The 20,089-nt window shown below is 43.5% G+C and overlaps 1 long non-coding RNA gene across 1 annotated transcript in view; it reads right to left on the bottom strand.

Annotated features, from left to right (window-relative positions):
- The window catches only part of LOC132427124 (uncharacterized), a 227,101-nt gene that overhangs the window by 163,910 nt on the left and 43,102 nt on the right, over positions 1-20,089 (bottom strand). Inside the window, exons 2-5 of the long non-coding RNA XR_009519810.1 lie at positions 18,795-18,872; positions 14,105-14,209; positions 10,577-10,651; positions 6,417-6,508 (exon numbers count right to left, since the gene is read on the bottom strand). This is a non-coding gene — a long non-coding RNA (uncharacterized lncRNA). The remainder of the gene's footprint in view (positions 1-6,416; positions 6,509-10,576; positions 10,652-14,104; positions 14,210-18,794; positions 18,873-20,089) is intronic.

The raw sequence follows: 20,089 nt of genomic DNA on the forward strand, positions 1-20,089 counted from the left end.
ACAAGGAAGAAACTAATATTAATAAAATAAAAATGTAACAAGAGGCTGTTGTTCCAATGATGATACTATGCTCTGAGACAGAGTATATAGCTCAACTATCCCTATAAAAATATAACTCTAAATGTAAAACTCATATCAGTATCATATGTGTATACAGTAGGCATGCAATGAATGCTAATTGCTTGACTTTAGGATAATCTACAAAGACTGTCTAGCGTGCCTTCAAGAATTCCAAGTGGTACTGAACTCTCAGTGGCTGTTTCTAGGTTGATGTCACACATCCTCTGAGTAGCCCCCTGGATTGGTCCTGGTCCCCCTACTCCTACACACACGCACACACACACACACACACATCCTGAACTCCTCTAGTTCAGGATGACCCACAACCAACAATCACCCCTCCCCAGCACCATGGGGTATCTGAAGCCAAGCTGACTTCCCTGAAACAGACTTCTAGACCTAAGGGTTGAGCCAGGTGGACACTGCTTAGGGACTGATTCCCACTATCAAATTTTACAGGTGGGAAACTGAGGCCAGAGAGGGCCAGAGACTTGAGGAAATCGCACAATGAGTAAGAGGCAGTTCCATGACTAGAACCAGGCTGTTTTCCTTCCGTACATGCACACATCCTCCCCCTTCCACACACGGCCTGCAATGCCCTTTATCTGACCTACCAATATAAACCAGTGGCAAGGCTGCTGAGATAGAATTTCCATGTTGATGGGGCAGATATTCACGTCTAGGGTGTTGCTCACCGGCCCCTGGGGAACTCAGACATCAGGAGGCCAGGAAATTGCTATGGGGGCCATGAGTACCCTTGCAGACTAGACAGAAGTGATAACCAACAAGGGTGTCATTTCTTAATGCATAATCACTAAGATGATCACTAAGAGTGATAGAAAGTCAGGCCCGTAGGTTGCCTAGCATCTTTGCCTCAGAGAAAGGGTGGGTGGTAGATGTAATAAAAGTGGTGGTCGGGGGAGAGGCAGGGGCATAAGTCATTTTATGAGAGTTGTCTCATATTCCTGAAGTGTAGACTACTATATCCTTCTTACAGATACTAAGAGACTTCAGAAGGCTAAGTAACTTGCCAAAATTATTCATAAAGCTAGTGAGAGGCTGAAAAGTGACTTCACAGAGTGTGTCTGTCTCCAAAGCCTTAGTTTCCCCCTCCCCACCCACTCCTTAGACCCCAAGAAGACAATATGAGGTTCCATGGAGGTTTAGAGAAGGAGGAGCTTGACAAGGCGGGTAGATCCAGGAGAATTTCATTGCCTCCACCACTTGACACAGGTCTTAAATGAAGAATATGATTGGTACAGGTGGACTGGGGAAGGGCGTTTCAGCTGGAGAGAACACAGGGATGGGAAAGCACAGTGCATGCTTGGTCCACCAAGCGGTGGTAGGATGAGAACCTCACGTGAGGGAAGTGGAGCAGAGACAGATGGGTATGAAGGATGGCTCCCTGCAGGTGGAGGCAGACACAGCTAGTTTACCACCCAGTGTCCTCTGATTTGGTTCAATGAGGCAAAGTGCCCAGTTCAAAATCCCCCCGCCCCCTCCCAGACATTCTTGCAACTAGAAGTAGTTGTAAGATCCAGTTCTGGCCCATGAAACATGGGCAGAATCCAATGGCTGGAGCTTGTGGCTAACCTCTTTGGAAGGAAATGCCCCCTTTGGCATTTGGTCTTTCCTTTCCTGGCACCTGAAAACAGCTGTGACGCCTATAGGAGGAGCAGCCATCCTGTCACCTGAAATTGAAAGCAATATTCTAGAGCTGCAGATGCGAGGGCAGAAGGAAGGAGCCTGGGTCCTCGATGACTTTGTAAAACTACTTACTTTATAGTGGAGACAGATGGAAACTCAAGTAGTCTGACTCCAGAACCCACTTTACAATTAATTTGACCAGTGTCTGTGGTAGGGGGGTTGGGGGAGGGTGGTCTCCTTTCATTGGAGCTCAACTCTCAAATGACTCTACGTAGGAAGCCTTGCCTGAGCCCCAGAAGAAATCAAGAGGCCCCCATTTTGTAGGTTTGTGGCTCACGGGTCTTTTCCCCCAGGCAGTTACCACAATTATTGGTGCCACTGTTTGTATAATGCCTGTGTCCATTACCAGATTCTGAGCTTTGCAAGGGTCTAGTCAATATCTCTATCTCCATTTGTCTATATCCACATTCACATCCCTATCTATATCCATATCAATATCCACATATCTATCACCTATCTATCTATCTATCTAAAACTATTGTGTCCCTAGTGCCAGCACAGTGCCATGTATGGCATAAGTCCTCAAGTCTTTGCTAAGTAAGTGAATAAATGAATGAATGCATTGAACGAAAGCCATGAGTAGAAACGATATCTTCAGGCTCCTCCATTTCCTTTATTTCTACTGAGAAGACATGGATAAGCACGTTGGAGAGTCCTTGGTTCTTTATAAGAGCACCGAGAGCTCCGAGGATTCGGGGGCTGATTATTCAATGTGTCGTCTCTCCAGGGGCTTCCTCTGAGCACCACCTGGCTTCTTAGGGTGCAAACCGATCCTAAGGGCATGTCTATTTCCCTCTTTAGGAGAGCTCTGGTGGAAAAAAGGTTGGTCCCGCCTGAAGTCTGGGGATCTGGTGGGTGTGATTACTGAGAGTCTTGCTCTCTGCCGTTGCCCTGACTGTCCCCCACCACTGTTCGATCCCCGGGGCTGGTGGCAGAAAGCAGCAAGGCTTTCTGCAGCTCTGAATCAGGGCTGCCTTTGCATCATGCCCTGTCAAAGCCACATCAAAGGCTCGAGGTGGGTTGCCGGGTCTACACTGAAAGTCCTCGGGAGCCACAGCTCAGGGAGGCTCGGGGTTCCTGAGGCAGCCGCTGGCTACCTGGGGGACCAGGTACTTTCCTGAAGAGAACACATCATTTAGCTCTTCCTGTGATTTTACTGTAAACTCTTGGTTTATTACGCATCTAAGAGGAAGGATGGGGAAAAGAAAGAGACACAGATACAGGGGACGTTTGATCTGAAAGAAGCACAGCAAATAACACCAGGTTCTTACATGTTCAGAGCAGTGAGACACAAGCCCCCTTCTGAGAAGTGGAGACCAAGGCCCAGAGAGGGAAAGTGACTGCCCGTGGACCAGGAGGCTGAGAGGCAGGAAGAAAAATCCAAGCCTCATGATGCTTTGCCCACTGCTCTTTCCACACATCTGGACAGCCACTTTTCCTGAGACCCCCCAAAGAAGGAGGGGAGGCAGCTTCATGCACTGAGGGCCACATAGCTCATGGCAAAGTGCACTCAGATGTCCTCCATTCTACCAGGTGCCAGTCACTGCATCGGGCATCTTGAAAACACAGAAATGAAAAAGCCAAGGGCTCTACCCTCACAGAGCTCCCAATCCAGTGGGGGAGACAGCTACACGCACAGCTCAAGCCAACGCCAGGCGCACTGGGAGAAGGACTAGAAGGGCACAGAGGAAGCATGGAGGGTGAGGATGGGAGAGATGTGGTAGACTGGGAATCAAAAAAGGTCTCCTGGCCTTTGGGGTGAGCGTGTGTTCACTGGAGGAAGAAAAGTCACTGCAAGCAGAGGGATACACACGGCAAAGGCCTCAAGGCGGGGAAGTACGCGGTTACATACTGGTGAGTCAGCGCTCTGATGACTCTTAGCTTGTTTGCGGGTGACAGTTGCAGAGAACTAACTAGGAAGGTAATTCCAACCAGCCCTGAAACCCCCAAAGCCAGGAACCTGGGCTTGTTCATGTCCGAGTGCCCAGTACAGGGCTGGGCACAGAAGAACCAGGCACTGAACGAACAGCATTGGGGCCTGATTGTGGAACCTTTGGGCCTTAATGAAATGTACAAGAGTGTGAACAACGTCATCTACTACTACCTTGGAGTTTGTGTAGAAAACCCCCCACAAAGACCACTTACAAAGCAGTACCTATCAAATACCTTATATTCTGAAGCATGAACATTCTATGTCAAGACTTGAGGGCAGGTGGCCAGACTGACCCCGTCACTCACCTGCAGGCTTTAAGAAAGGGCTTGCAATTCATTCTTCCAGAGGATGAAGAGATCAAAGAACTGGAGCCTTTATAGAGAAAGCATTTGCCGGGGTGCTTTGGTTTCCTTCATCCTCATCCCATCACAGGGGAGGGGAGGGGAACGCACTTCCCCCAACCTCAATCCAAATGAAGGGTCTTTCCAGAGGCTACACAGAACGTTCCACCCGAGGCCCCTGGAGTGTGATGGGTTTGAACTCTGGTAGGGAAGGGAAAACTACCTACTGGATCCTTCAAATCTCAACTTATTTTATACTTCGTATGTCTGAAATTGAACATAAATAGGACATATTTACATTCAGAACGTATTTGCAGCATGGTTTTTTCACTCGTTGGAGTGATTTGTAGATTTGCCCTTGCTGTCGTATTTAGACCTAGTTCATTCAGTTTTAATTGCTATAGGATATGCCATCATGTTTCATTTATGCATTCCTTTATTCTTTTTTTCTAAACTACAGAAGGAATGGCTGATCAATACAGAGAACTTGGAATATAAAAGAGGGGATTTTTTAAAGCCTATTACACAGAGTGGTGATTTAGACGAATCAGTCCTAGAAGCAGTCTGCAGCATGGAGGCTGGATTGGTGAGGCAGAAACAGGAGGCAAGAGAGAGAATCCTGGTTTGAGTTAACAATAACCTCGTCACACAAGTGATGACTGGGAGCCAGGCTTCACAGCCCGATTTTGCTCAGACTGCAAACCCCAAGCTCTTTTTCAGGATGTCATGTAATATATCAGCAATAGGGTGCCTGTCAAGACACCAAACAGGGTGTCTGTTGAAGGGATGGATTTTAAAGTTATGCTAGTCATTCTTCTATTTAGATATGGAAAAAGAAATTGCTTACAAAAAACACCTTCTGGGACCCCTGAGTTACGTAAATGTAGGTGATACTCAGGGGCAAGGAGAGTCAGGAACTGCATCTTGTATTATTGCGCCAGAGCTGTTACTTCCACAGACCAATTGTATACAAGGCAGCTTGCTGAGAAAGAGGGGTCAAGTTATATAAGGGGTACAGGGTGGGTCTTCTGGGAGAGAAGTGACAAGAGGACTCCACTGCTGCTCACTGAGATTTGATCAGAGGTCCAGGGAAAGGCAACAGACACCAGGAAGAAAATTACCTTTAGGAAAAGGAAACACAAGCTAGCATGCAACACAGGGAAAGCTGGTTCAAGTGCAGTACTCAGGCAGAGTGAAGTGAGGTGGGCAAAACTGCCTGGGCTTAAGAATGTAATTAAAAAGAACCATTACTCTGGAGACCAAGTAAGATTTTCAGCCTGGACAAGGACCTGGACCAGCAAGCACATTACTGCAGACAGGAAAACTAGCCACAGGGCTCTGCAGGGCTGATCTACAACAGCTTCCCTGTGTGGCAGGAAGAAGCAGGTGCTCAGAACCCAGTTTTCTCTCTGGGCTTGAAATTTATTAAAGAACTGATTCTCCTAGAACTGAGTAAGTATCTAAGGTTCCTAGAAAATCTGGAGAAGTGGCAAGAGTATTAAAATGAAAAGGAGGGCTTCCCTGGTGGCACAGTGGTTGAGAGTCCGCCTGCCGATGCAGGGCACATGGGTTCGTGCCCTGGTCCGGGAAGATCCCACATGCCTCAGAGCGGCTGGGCCCGGGAGCCATGGCCGCTGAGCCTGTGCGTCCGGAACCTGTGCTCCACAACGGGAGAGGCCACAACAGTGAGAGGCCCGCGTACAGCAAAAAAAAAAAAAAAAGAAAAGAAAAGGAAATACTTCCTTTCCTTCTAGTGGGAATGTAGGCTAACAAGCAATAATGAGTGTGACCTTATTCATATCCATCACAGGTTGTAGGGATTTTAGAAAAACCTTTTCTCCAGTCTATCAAACTCTATTTTCACGTACTTTCCCCAGTTCATATTTCGAAAGTCAAAAAAAGTGGGAAGCCATTGCCTAAAGCCATCCTCACCCACCATCCAAAGATAGCCTTAAAAAAGAAAAAAAAAATTTACCTATTTTTGTGAATTTCATGCATGTCTCATTGAATTAACATTGGATTATGACATTCTTAGATTATTTGATCCTTGGAATCAAAATATGGAAGTGGCAGAGGAAAAAAAAAAGCTGAAAGCATTTAGCTCTAGGAACTGTCTGATATTAACGGAACTCACTTCTAGTACTGATGCTGTCCTACCCGACGGGGCTAATCTACAAATCCCAGAAGGCTCTCCTTCTCAGATGGAGTAAGGCAGAATGGAATTTATGCAGGTGAATGCGAATTCTTGCTCTGCTATTGATGAGCTCTGTGACCTGGGGCAAAATACGTAAACTCTTGAAGCTTGTCATGGGTACAATCACACAGACTTTATACTAGTAATATCAGTTCTGGGTATTTTATGAGATAACACTTACCAGAAGGTGGTGGGAACACAGTAAATAGTGGATGCAGGAGATGTGTTTATCCATCTTTTCCTCCCTCATTCCTGCATTCCTCTGATTCCACCCTGGAAAATCCAATTTGTGGATTACAGGCTAGGCATGAGGGATGGTGAGTAGCTGTGGCAAGCATTCCTACACGTTCCCCCAAGGGATGCTCTCAGCGAGTGTACCTATCACCCACGCAGCCCTGGGGGAACTAGGCTGCAAGTTGGGGTCTCCAGCCAGGTCCCTGGTGCTGTGCGAGGCCATGGTACTCTAAGATAAGGTGGAGATCCCCAAACGCCTATATCTCTGCCGCAGGCAATCCCATCGAGCTGAATAGCTCCAGCATTCTAATTGGGTGTGGGAGTTTATGTTAATAGATGCTAATATCAGTTTGAAAAATTGAGAGGTATTCTCATAATACCATGTATTTGAACTGTCTCCTAAACATGCATATATCCATTATCTCTTTTGGTCTTTACAAAAAACTCATGAGGCTCACTGGGCAGGTACAGGTATCTCACCTTAGCAGGTAAAGAAACTGTAGCTAAAAAGTGAAGCATTTTGCTCACGGTTACAAAATTAGTAAGTAGTAGAAGTGAAGCCAAACCCAGAGGGTTCATCTTTATAGAGACATAATGGGTCAAGGGTATCCGCAGTTTTTATATCCATCCATGTCTCTGGGTATCAGCAGTATGACTTATTTTAGTGCCTGGTCATTGTGTCCTGTCATATGCCCCACAGGTTACCCATCCCATCTCACTGCTAAGTGCATTTATTAGTAGCCATGAGATTGTTAAAGAAATGCAAAGGGAAAAAAAAGGAGAAGTAATCACAATTCTTTTAATTCATACTTCATGTTAACACTTGCTACAAATGATACACTCCCAGCTCTGTAGTAGTTTTTGAAGCCAAGATCCTGGATATCCCAGTATATGCTAGGAGAGAATTATATTAACTTATTATTTCATCTAAAATTAAAACAGCAAGTATTCTGATGAACAGGAAGACATCTTCATTAAGAAAAACATGTTAAATATGGAAAAGTATAAAAACGAAATATTCCATAATTCCAAAGTATGTATGTGTGTTTGTGTGTATGTGTGTTTCTGTGCTTTCCTTCTTTTCTCTGCTTATGAAACTTGTGACCCTGGGCTTCCCTGGTGGCGCAGTGGTTGAGAGTCCGCCTGCCGATGCAGGGGACACGGGTTCGTTCCCCGGTCTGGGAAGATCCCACATGCCGCGGAGCGGCTGGGCCCATGAGCCATGGCCACTGAGCCTGCGCGTCCGGAGCCTGTGCTCTGCAATGGCAGAGGCCACAACAGTGAGAGGCCCGCGAACCACAAAAAACAAAACAAAACAAAACTTGTGACCCTGACTCTATTCCACTTACACTCACACTCTGTGGGCAGGAGAATCATAAATCCTACTTTTACCTCCTTTCTACTTACAGAGTGCAGTGTGGGGACACCATGACTAGGAATCTTATCTGGCCAAAGATGCCGAAAAGCTGCTGTTTCAAAATTTCCTCCTGGTCTTTTCGTAAGCATCACTGGGTCCATGCTTTATGATGGTACCCCTTTCTTTAAAAGTAGACAGGTTCTGGGGGACTGCCAGTTCCCCCAAAGAGACCTCCATTTATCAGGCAAAGTTGAGTTTTTACTCGTCACATAAGGGAGAACATCACCTTGAGAGGGTTCTGGTGTATCTCAGAAAGGGGAGGTCAAGGGTGTAGTCAACAGTGTAGGATAGGAAAGTCCTGAAGGGTGTGTTCATGAGTAAACAGTTGTTTGATGAGCAAGAGTGTTTGCCCTGTTGAGTAATCTACTGTCCTGAGAAAGGTGATATTTGCCCAGGTGAGCATTCAATCATCCTGAGCAGAATAAGCTGCTGAGGTTAAATGAGGTTATTTACTGGTTTGCAGCTTTATCTTTCTGGGGAAAAATTTTCTGGAACAAATTATAAAGTCACGTTGGGCCTCAGCTTCAAGTCCTGATCACTGAGCTCTAGAAGTGCAGGTACCTCCATCCACCCTGGAAACCAGAGGATGAACCAAGAGAGGAAAGACTGCTCTCCATCCTCACCGAGCCCTGCTCCCATGATGGGAATGCTCACACAGTGGGCTGCCTTAGAGAATTAATATCTGTATTAATATGAGAGGATGAAGATGTGTTTGAGTGGTGCGTGCGTGTGTGTGTGTGTGTGTGTGTGTGTGTGTGTGTGTGTGAAAGGAGGGGGGTGGAAATCAGGAAGAATCCTCAATTTCTACTTCTCACTGGCAACAATAATTTAATAATCATCAAACTTGGATATTCACCAAACTGGAGGAGGGAGTGTATGGTTTAGCTCCCAGAGGGACATTTGGCAATGTCTGGAGACATTTTTGGCCATCTCAAGGGGGAGAACAGTGTCATTGGCATCTAATGAGGAGAGGACAAGGACGCCGCTCAGCATCTTGCAAAGCACGGGACAGCCCAGCCCCCGCCTGCAACAAAGCACTGTCCAGCCCACGATATCAAGTGTGCAGAGGTTAAGGAACCCTGAATTATAAAAAAATAAAGGTTCAGGGCTTCCCTGGTGGCGCAGTGGTTGAGAGTCCGCCTGCCGATGCAGGGGACGCGGGTTCGTGCCCCAGTCTGGGAAGATCCCACATGCCGTGGAGCGGCTGGGCCTGTGAGCCATGGCCGCTGAGCCTGCGCGTCCAGAGCCTGTGCTCCGCAAAGGGAGAGGCCGTGGCAGTGAGAGGCCCGCGTACCGCAAAAAAAATAAATAAATAAATAAATAAAGGTTCACTCAGGACATACGAAGAAGGAGGGCAGAAGCAGGGACCAGGAGACAGGAAAGCAAGGACAGGGAACATGAGGACCCTCTGGAAAGCAGTCAACTTAAAAAGTGGCTTAGAACAATATCGTACATACTGTTAGTAATCCTTTATAATGGTTCAGCATTGTAGTGAAGCACCATTTCTGTTTAACATTCTAATATTATGGGGCAATTATCTATCAGAGAGGACGGGGGGTACCCAAACTCACACAGCAATGTAGCATGAGAGCTGGGTCTTGAACTTAGGACATCTAATTGTTTACTCTTCCATACCATGCATTGCGCTCAGCGAGCTCATCCAATTACAGTCTATAAAAATACATTCCAGAAGATCTATTGCATAAATTAACTATTCTCCTTTGAATCCTGGAGATCAGAATCTCCATTTGCCCGTATAATTGGTGTTTTAAACAGCTTCCATAAAACTCCAGTGATCTGTGTAAACTACCCATGATGCAATAGCGGTTTACTTGAGCAAGAGACAGTCAGTCGTAAAATAAAAGTATCAATGACATCTTGCTGGTGGCATCAAAACAATAAAATATAATCCTAATGTCACTTGCTTCCTCCAGCCCTTTAAAATCCAGATAAAGTTGACTCAAATCACTAACTTCGTGCTCCATGGAAAAGCAAAGCCTGTAAGATTTCTGCAGATTTCCAGGGAGGGATTGCATTCTGACGTCTCCAAATCTGGGTTCCTCATTTTTCAAGTGCTGTTTATTCCACATTGCTACAAACCAGACAAGAAATCCAGCCCTTCCTCAATTCCTACATACACTTTCACACACACGTGTGGCATCTTGCACAAAGAGCTGATAAGTATAGTATACTTACTTGAAGATTTACATAGGAGATAGGAAAGGGGTTACATACCAACAACTTCAAATTGAACATTAAAGATCTTCCTTGTGAAGCTTTCCTCTGGCCACCCTGCCACAAGGGAATTCCCATGGGATGTTTTTCCCAGGGTCACCTGGAAGCGGTAGAGGCACTCCCTCCATGTACTCATAGACCAAGGGACGTGGAGAGCAAAGCACTGGTTTCATTGCAGCCCTAACCTGGCCCCTCAGCCAGCCAACCTGAGCAATGGCGACTCTCAGAACCTGCCAGTGGCTCTGCCTTTACCCCATGTAGTCCTCAGTCACAGACCAGCTCTCTAGTCCCTCCTTCCCCCCACCCCCGGCTCCCTTATATGTCCCTGATTTCTCCTTTTCCTCATTGATACAGAGATAGAGACATATCTCTAAATTCCTCTTAGGTTCCCAAGTTGGACAGCTTAGCCCGTTTTTCTTTTGCTTGAGCTCTTACCAACCCTCTTGGAGTCTTACCTGCCACTCAGAGTGACTTGACATGTGAGCTTTCCAAATAAGAAGAATCCCTCGATAGATGAATTCTGGCACCAGCTATTAAGACAATAAAAAGTTTATTGAGTTAGAAAACAAAAATATACAATACCTCCAAGACATTTTTTTTCACAGAGGAAGATACATAAATATACCTCCCTGAAAAGCTGAGGCCAGGGGTGGAAGAGATCATAAAGTCCTGTCAAATGCCCCATTCAGTAGCTGTCACTCTTTGATCCACCTCCAAGAAGGGCCTGACCAGCCTCTGCCTAATGGAGAGTCATTCTTTGCCAAGGCAATTCTGACCCACTGCACCTGCCATCATTGGACCTGGTTCCATCACAGGATGAGGGACAGGTGATACTTTTTATGGCTCCCACGGCACAGGTGCAAATGTTTTAGCAAAGAATTTGAGAGTCTTCACTCCTTGGAAGCCACCTAAATCTCTAGCCTTCCCTCCCTCTTCTCTCCCCTACACACTCTGGTTTTCATGCCTCCGGCCTTTGTATATGTTGTTTTTCCTGCCTGGAATTCTCTTTGTCATGTTTCTAAACCTGGAAAAGTTCTGTTCATCTCTAAAATCCACTGCAACTTCCCCAGGTAGAGTAGTTCAATTGCTCCTTTGTTTTCCTGGAGGTCTCCTACATATCTTTATTATACAGCACATAGCAGACCATACTGGAATGTTTTGTTAAATCCTCAACCTTCCCCTACTACAGAAAAGAAACTTCATCATCTATTTCTCCAGCTTTTGGCACAAGGCCTAGGCCACTGTGCATAATATACATTATTACTGAATTACTGTACTGAATTACTGCACAAAAACTGTATCCCCTCTTTGACAGCCTTCAAATGCATGAAGACAATGACCTTGCCCATCCTATTCATCTCTTCTCCACCGAGACTCCTAGAATCTTTCACTAATCCTTCCTTCACATGGACCCTGGCTCCCTCTCCATCTTTGTCCCCCTCCCTTGTATACACTCCCATTTCCCAAGGTAACTCTGACAACTGGGACACAATGTCATACTTTCAGGAGAGCCCTGCAGGTTCTCAAGAACTGGCACCTGGAGGAAGAAGTGCTCATGTAAATATTCAGGACTGCACTCCCCTACAAGAGCAGGGATAGGGGCCCTCAGATCAGGCAGGGCCAGGCTCCTAGACCTGCCTCAACATTAGACGGGGCCCTTGGGTACATTTGCCACACACCTGGCCAACTCCAGAGTCCTCACAGCTCTGAGCTCTGTCCTGTGCACTCTACTTGCACAACTGCCAACTTCCAGATTTTTTTCTGCATAGCTGGAAGGATATTTACATTTTTTAAATAAAATGTTGTCATCTCACACATGCCATTTTGTAAACTGTTTTTCTATGCAAAAATCATGCTGTGCACAAGTACCTTTCCAGGTTATTAAAGACACATCTAACATAGGGATTCTTAACATAATGTTCCATGGACTGACTTTAGGAAAATTGAGACTTCTAAAATTGAAAGTTGACGTTTATGTGTATGTGCATATATGGCTTTTTATGGGGAGAAGATCTACGGTTCTTGGAGACTCAAAAGCGTCCATGAGCCAAAAATTAAGAGCAACCCATCATCACTTTTATTGGACACACAATATTCCACTATACGACTGTGCCACGCTTTATTTTAAAAATCCCCTCTTGTTGGACATCTAGGCTGTTTCCACTGCATTGACACTACAAGGAATTCTTCTCTGGCTCTTCCTGTGGGTACAGGTGCTCATTCATTCATTCCTTCAGATGAATCCCAAGAAGAGAATTGTTTGCCTAAAGGACATGAACCTTTTGAAGGCAATTCTCTGGTTCTTATTTGATTCCTATTTGAAGGTTCTAGCTCTTGGTTTTTCAAGTCCAACTCTGGACCATCTCAAGCTCTGCTCTGAAGCTCCCCCCCAGTGCAGCCTCATCTCAAGTCTGCCTTCATCCAGCCACCCTTCACTCCAGTCAAGTGACTTCATGGCGAGCTCCTCTGGCTTCTCTCAGCTACAGGCAGCCTCCTTGAATGGATCTGAGACAGACCACTGGACTCAGTCTCAACAAACTTTTGCTCAAGCTACATCTCTGTCACATACTGTGTCATCTTTGCCAATTCACTCAACTCCTCTGACTGGAGATGATCATTTTTGCCCTAAGAATAAGTGTCTCATTTTACAAGTGAAAAATGTGACCCTGACATGATGTGACTTATTCAAATAATGACCTTCTTTGCACTCCAGGCTCTAGAAGGACACGTGAAGATTTAGAAACCGAGGCATCCCTTGGAATTTCCTTATGAACTATCTTGGCATTTCCCTACTTTCCACCAGAGGCGTAATGAAAAGCTTCAAATTTCCAAAGAGGCATTTAATGATGTGAAATTAACTATGTGAGTCACAAAGCAATTCAATTCTGGATTAACTGATTGAGAGATTATTTCAAACCTTCTCAAAAAGGGGCGGGGGAGGGGAAGACTAATCGTTTTCAAACTGAAACCTGAAACCTTTAGGGAAAAATCTCCATGTGCTCTTTTCCACCTTCTTCTCCACAGTGAGTTATGTCTGCCAAAGCACTAGGTGAAAACTATGGGGTGAGCCCTGAGCCACAGGAACGCATCTGCAGAGACAGGTAGCTGGGGAGACAGAGGAGAAGTTCTGAGTCTCGAGGCAGAGCTTCACTCGTAATGGCAAAGCTCTAGCCTCACAGCCTGGTGTCCTCTAAACAACCCTACGTGTCCCAACATGACAACGGTATTACCTGCTTTAGGACTGCACTAGATAGATAGAGTATAGGTTTGGCTGGTGTAACATAGACTCAAATTGGCAATGGTACAAGCAAGGTTATGTGTTAGTTCTCTTTCCAGGGCTGGGATGGTGCCTCCATGATTATCAGGGCAGCAGATCACAGCATCCGCTGGAGTCCACTGCCTGTGCTGCTTGGACCCACTTCTTCATATTAGTTCTGGAACCATTCCTTCAGGATTCTAAAAGGTTTATAGGGAAACTACAGCCCCGACCATACTGCTATTTGTCTTGGGGCTTTAAGTCAGTCATCATTCACTGCTCCGCTATGCATTCTAGATTTTCCCTCACCCTCAGCTAGAAGTTAATGGCATGACCCATTCACCCATTCATCCTGGAAGAGTCTGAGGCCATGGTCACCTGCCCTCCTTAGACTGTGACTGCTGCATTTGTCCATTTACTATCAAGATGGGGTAGAAGAGGGCTTCCCTGGTGGCGCAGTGGTTGAGAGTCCGCCTGCCGATGCAGGGGACACGGGTTCGTGCCCCAGTCCGGGAGGATCCCACATGCCGCGGAGCAGCTGGGCCCGTGAGCCATGGCCGCTGAGCCTGCGCGTCCGGAGCCTGTGCTCCGCAACGGGAGAGGCCACAACGGTGAGAGGCCCGCATACCACAAAAAAAAAAAAAAAAAAAAAAAAAAAAAGATGGGGTAGAAGAACACCAGCAGAATGCCAAAGTGGATCACCTGGAGGCCAAACATTACTTCTTACCGTTACTGAGCACTTTCTCCTCCTTATCAGAAATAATTATCTTCATCAGGATGGTGACTCCTCTTCTTGCATGATGTTCCCCTGGGACAAGGAGTCCAAAGCTCCCTGGAAACAGTAATAAACTATATTTCAATGGTCTCTCTCCATGTTCCCTTGAAAGTATTCCCTTTTGTTAACCAAGACCTCCAAACACTCAGTGTTCAGATTTTCCATAACGGATGCATAAATTCTCCAAGTGAGGATACTCTCACTGCTACCTCCCTTGGTTACCAGTCCATATATTCTACCTTTTGAGGGCACAGTGACATACAAAGATCATTGATTTAGAATATACACTGCAGCCTGGAAGATGACACATCATTCTAACACTAGTGCCTCAGCTGTGTCTTCAACAAGCCATTCCATCACTCTATTAGGTTGGCAATTTCTGGATGAGTGGAATGTGATATGATAAGTGAATCTCCAAAGCCTCTTTAACTGTAAAGTGGGTCCCCCCTCCCCCAGTCTGACACACTGTTACATGGGATCCACTGGCAGTGAATGGTACAGTCTTAAAGCTCCCAGACAGTGATACCAGGCGAGGCCCGGCAGGCAAGAAAGGCAAAGCCACACCTGACCTATGTACCTATTCCTGTCAAAAGGAATCGCTGCCCCTTCAAAGTGAATCTTCCTAGGGTTTATCTCCTGCCCCCTAGGAAGAGTGTGTATGTGTGGTTAACACCTCTAACGTACTTGACAGTTCTTACATATGTGGTCCAATTATCACGACATCATGAATATAAGTGTGATATTCTTCCTGATGTTCAGACTTCCTCGGAATATATTATGACAGAGGGAAAGAGAGCTAAGATAGCCCTGGGGCATGACTAATGTATACTATTGTATGTTCTAAGTGAATACAAACTGTATCTCACTCCCTTTTCTGATAGGGATGGAAAGAACACATTTGTCATACAAGTGGCCACATTCCATGTATCTAAGACCCTGTTAATGACCCTATTAAAGGCACCACATCTTGTATAACAGCTGCAAGTAGAGTTCCATCTAGGCTGAGTTTGCAGTAGACTCGATCATCCTCCAGGAACCATCTGACCTTTGTAGGGGCCACACTGATGAATTAATGGCGATAAGGACAACCAACCCTATGTCCTAGGTCTTTAAGGTGACACTGATCTCTGTCACTTCCCACAGCATGCAATATTGTGTTGACAATACAAGGGAAACTAGAAAACATTTTGAATGGAACGACCATAGTATAACATATGAAAATTTGTAAGAAACAGATGACACAGTGCTTAGAGGTGAAAGATTACACCATTAATTTTCAATCCTTTTAATTTTCTAATGTAAGTATGTAAAGGTAAAATGTCCCTCTATGTTCCAGTTCAAATGCTGTCTAGTTTACTTCGTATTATCTTTTTGGACCTATGGATTATTTAGAAGTATGTTGTTTAATTTCCAAATATTCAGGAATTACCATTTTGTTACTGATTTCTAATTTAGTTCTGCTATTGTCAAATAATATACTCTGCATGATTTCCGTACTTTTAAATTTACTGAGAACTGTCTCATGGTTCAGCACACAGTCAAGTCTATCTTGGTGGATGTGCCATGAGTTCTGAACAGAATGAGTATTCTGCTCTCGTGGGTAGAGTGTTTGATAAATGTCATTCAGGTCAATTTTGTTGATGTGTTCAATTCTTCTATACCTTTAGTAATTTTCTGTCTCATTTCATAGGAAGAGCATGAAGAGCTCTTTGTAGGAAGAGCAATATTAAAGTCTCCAAATATAATTGTGGATTTACCTAATTCTTCTTTCTGCTCTGTCCATTTTTGAGTCATGTATTTTAAAGCTCTCTTAATTGGGTAGTTTAGGATTATGTCTTCTTGATGAATTACCCTCATGTTCCTATAAAACGTCCCTCGTTAGTCTTGATAATATTCTTTGTTTTGAATTCTACTTTGTCTGGTATTAATATAGCCAATTCTTCTTTCTTATGATTAGTATGTGCACATTACATCTTTTTTCAATACTTTGAATTCTAACTTATCCGTGTCTTTGTGTTTAAAGTGATTTCCTTATAAGCAGCACACAGTCGGTCTTGCATTTTTATCCAGTCTGGACTGATTTCTGCCTTTTAATGGGAAGTTTACCATTTATATTCAATATAATTAATAATATAATTAGGTAAATTTACCTTCTTGTTATTTGTTTTGGATTTGGCCCAAATGTTCTTTGTTCCCTCTTTTCTTTTTCCCTGTCTTCTTTTGGATTAATTGAATATTTTTTATCTTTCTAGTTTAATTCCACTATTGGGTTATAAGCAATACTTCTTTGTTTATTTGTTTGTTCACTAGGGTTCACAATATGCGTCTCTAACTTATCACAATCTACCTTCAATTAATATTATACTACTTCACATATAAATTAAAAACCTTGTAATAGTATACTTCCATTCACCTCCTCATGTACTTTGATAAATTTTATCATAAAATTTATTCTCACATAGATTAAAATCCACAATATATTGATTTGATTTTGCTTTCAGTAATCAGTCATTTTTACAGAAACGTAATATACTTAAATTTAAAAATTATGTTACATTTACCATTTCTGGAGCTTTTCATTTCTCCCTATAGATCCAAATTTTCATCATTTATTTTCCTTCCATGTGAAGAACTTCTTTTTTAACATTTCTTGTAATCCAGGTCTGCTAGCCAAAAATTCTCTTTTTTTTTTTCTGAAAAAGTCTTTGTTCTCTTTTCAATATTGAAGAATATTTTCGTCAGATATATAAATCTAGTTTTACAGTTTCTTTTTTCTTTCAGCATCTTGAAGACGTTTTTCTATTCTTCTGGCATGCATGGTCTTTTTTCTTTTTTAAATTTATTTTTGGCTGCATTGTGTCTTCGTGGTTTGGTCTTAGTTGCTGCGTGGGCTTTCTTCAGTTGCCGCCAGCGGGGGCTACTCTTCATTGTCGTGCGCGGGCTTCTCATTGCGGTGGCTTCTCTTGCTGCAGAGGTTGGGCTCTAGGCGCGCGCGCTTCAGTAGTTGTGGCACGCAGGCTCAGTAGTTGTGGCGCACGGGCTTAGCTGCTCCGCGGGATCTTCCTGGACCAGGGATCAAACCCATGTCCCCTGCATTGGCAGGCAGATTCTTAACCGCTGCGCCACCAGGGAAGTCCCTGGCATGCATAGTCTTTGATGAGAAATTGGATTAATACATTTATTCCTCTATACATAATTTTTTTCTGGCTGTTTTTAAGATTTTTCTCTTCATCTCTTGTTTCCAGAAATTTAATTAATTTAATTAATACGCGTTTTGTGTGTTTTCTCTGTGCTTTTCCAGCTTGAGATTTGATGAACTTCTTGGATCTGTGGATTTATATTTTTTAATCAAATTTGTAAAATTCCTTGTCATTATCCTTCAAATGTTTCTGTATACATATGAATTTAATATATGACAAATGTGTTTTTTAAGTCAGTGGCAAACATACATCCTATGAAATAAATGGTTTGGAACCTTTATTTTTTTCCTCTACTTCACTCCATTCACAAAAATAAATTGCTTTTATATTAACAACCTCACGTAAAGAACAGAAATATAAAAGTTTTCGTGAAAATAAAAGGATTAGTTTAAGAACTTAGTGTAAAATATCCAAGTTATTGCCCTAGCAAAACCTGTATGTAGTTATACAAAAATTACTGGCCCTGATTACACTTAACTATTGGCCAGCTGGGCAGGCACCCCCCAGCCATCCCCCAAATCAGATCTGCCATATGTGATTGTGTGGTTTATGACAACCGTGTTCCAAATATTTTTTTTATCAGCTGTTCTTTGAAATAAAAATGATGAAAATCATGTGTTTCTTTTAAAAAAATGTTCCCTTGTATCTGGTTCAACTGCAACATATAGTAAAACAATAACAATAATGTTTTAAACAAAATAGAAATCTATTTCTCTCTCATGTTAACATAGCAGTTCAAGGTTTATCCAGAGGCTTGAATATCATCAGGTACGCAGACTCCATCCCTCTTACTGCTTTGTGACTTCCAGCTTGTGATCCAAGCTCCATATATCTTACCCATTTATCTATTTTATTTTAGCCAGCCAGGAGGAGAAACAGAGGAGAAAATCATGCCCCTCCCTTTAAAAATATTTCCTGAAAAAATGTCAACACTAATTCCATTTATACCCTACGGTCAGAATTTAATAACATGGCCATGTCTAACTACAAGGAAGTCTGGGGAATGAGGTTTTGTCCCGGGCTACGGTTTCCAGGTAATTTTCAGGTGCTGCATTACTGAAGGAGAAGGTGGAGGACAGATATTAGGGGACAAATAGCCTTTCTGTATTGCTCATTCTTTCCTTCAACAAAACCGTCTGGCCACCCATATATAAGGCACTAGTAACAGACTCTAAGAATGAACTTACATATAGTCCCTCCCACATGTAACTAAGAACATGTATCTTTTATTCCCTGCCTACAGCCTACTTTCAACCAGTTTTGTGTGTAATTATATTTTGCTGGTTTAGTTCCTACGAATCACCATTACTAAGCTCCACACAGAACTCAGCACTACATTACGCACCATGAGAGATCCTTGAGTGTTAGAACGAAAGAAAACTTCAGAGATCATTTAATCCTTTGTGGTTAAGAAAACTGAGGTCCAGAGAGAAGGGACTTACCCAAGATGCCTGCTTCAATCTCTCTGCTGGCAGGGACTCGGATATCTATCTCCAATCACCACACAGTTGGTCAGGACTCTGCAATTCAAGAAGTAAAAGCTGAGCTTCCCTCAGGATTCCCCTGCTGTGTGAGTCACAGAGAAAAACCCCTGGGGACAGCCAGCAATTAGCAAAGCTGCTGCTCTAAGAAAGCAGCTTGCTAGGCACTTGAACTTCTCACTATTAAATGGGAATTGATCCCACCTAGACTGCTAAAATATCTTTCACACCAGCATCTGTACCTGGAAAGAAACCAGTTAGCGGAACGTGCTGGATTTGACACCATAATCCAACACCAGCTGTGTGTCCTTGAGCACACTGCTTAACCCCACTGAGTTTCACATTTCTTACCTCTAACTTGGAGGTGATCATCCCTATACTATTGTACTGAAAAGATCTAGTGAAATACCATAGATAATACCTTGAGCACCATACCCGGTACTTGATAAATGTAACTTTGATTCAATTACATTCATGTATCATTGCTTCCAGGAAGAACTTCCTTTACCAAAACCATTTTGGATGAGTCACTACCTCAAATCCTTCAATGGCTCCCAATCACTTACAGAAGAAAGTCCAAACCCCCAGCCTGATGTTCAAAGTCTTTTCTTAAAAAAGGGAAGCTTTGATAAATCCAAGATGGAGCTAAAACATAAGTCAACTGACTCTTGTTCTAATAATCCCTGAACAAATAACTATAGTAAGATGTAGAAGGTTCTACAAGAGAGATTAATATAGAGCCCTGGGGTGGAAGGGAGGACCATTTGTCAAAATAATGCTTACATCTTCTCAGCCATTCCCGTCCAGGGATTGGAACACATCCTAAAAGAATAACTGTAGTCATTTCTAGGTGGCAGAGTTGTGGGTAGTTTTTAATAATTTTGTTATCAGTTTGAGTATTTTACATCAGCAGCAAAACATTTTTCATCGGTGTAATAAAAGTAATAATGATAGTAATATATGGTGCCTATAACTGAAGGAAGTAATGAAGGGGGAAGTCTGTGAATGAAGTCCGATATTAGGACATTTAACGACAAGATAACCCCAGTAGTCCCTGGGGTCATAAGAAAGTACATGTCACACAAAGGATCACTGCCAGTTTATTCTATCTCAAGTCCCAAGGTCATTTTTCTCTTTCTGAGACTCTATGGCTACATCTTGAGGCTAGACTTGCAATTGAAGGGCACTCCTCAGCTCTAAGATAAGCGGCGAACAAGAGATTCAGATCTAAAATATAACAGAAAATCATGTAAATC

Source organism: Delphinus delphis, chromosome 6 (assembly GCF_949987515.2).
Source record: "Delphinus delphis chromosome 6, mDelDel1.2, whole genome shotgun sequence".
Classification (NCBI taxonomy): Eukaryota; Metazoa; Chordata; class Mammalia; order Artiodactyla; family Delphinidae; genus Delphinus; species Delphinus delphis.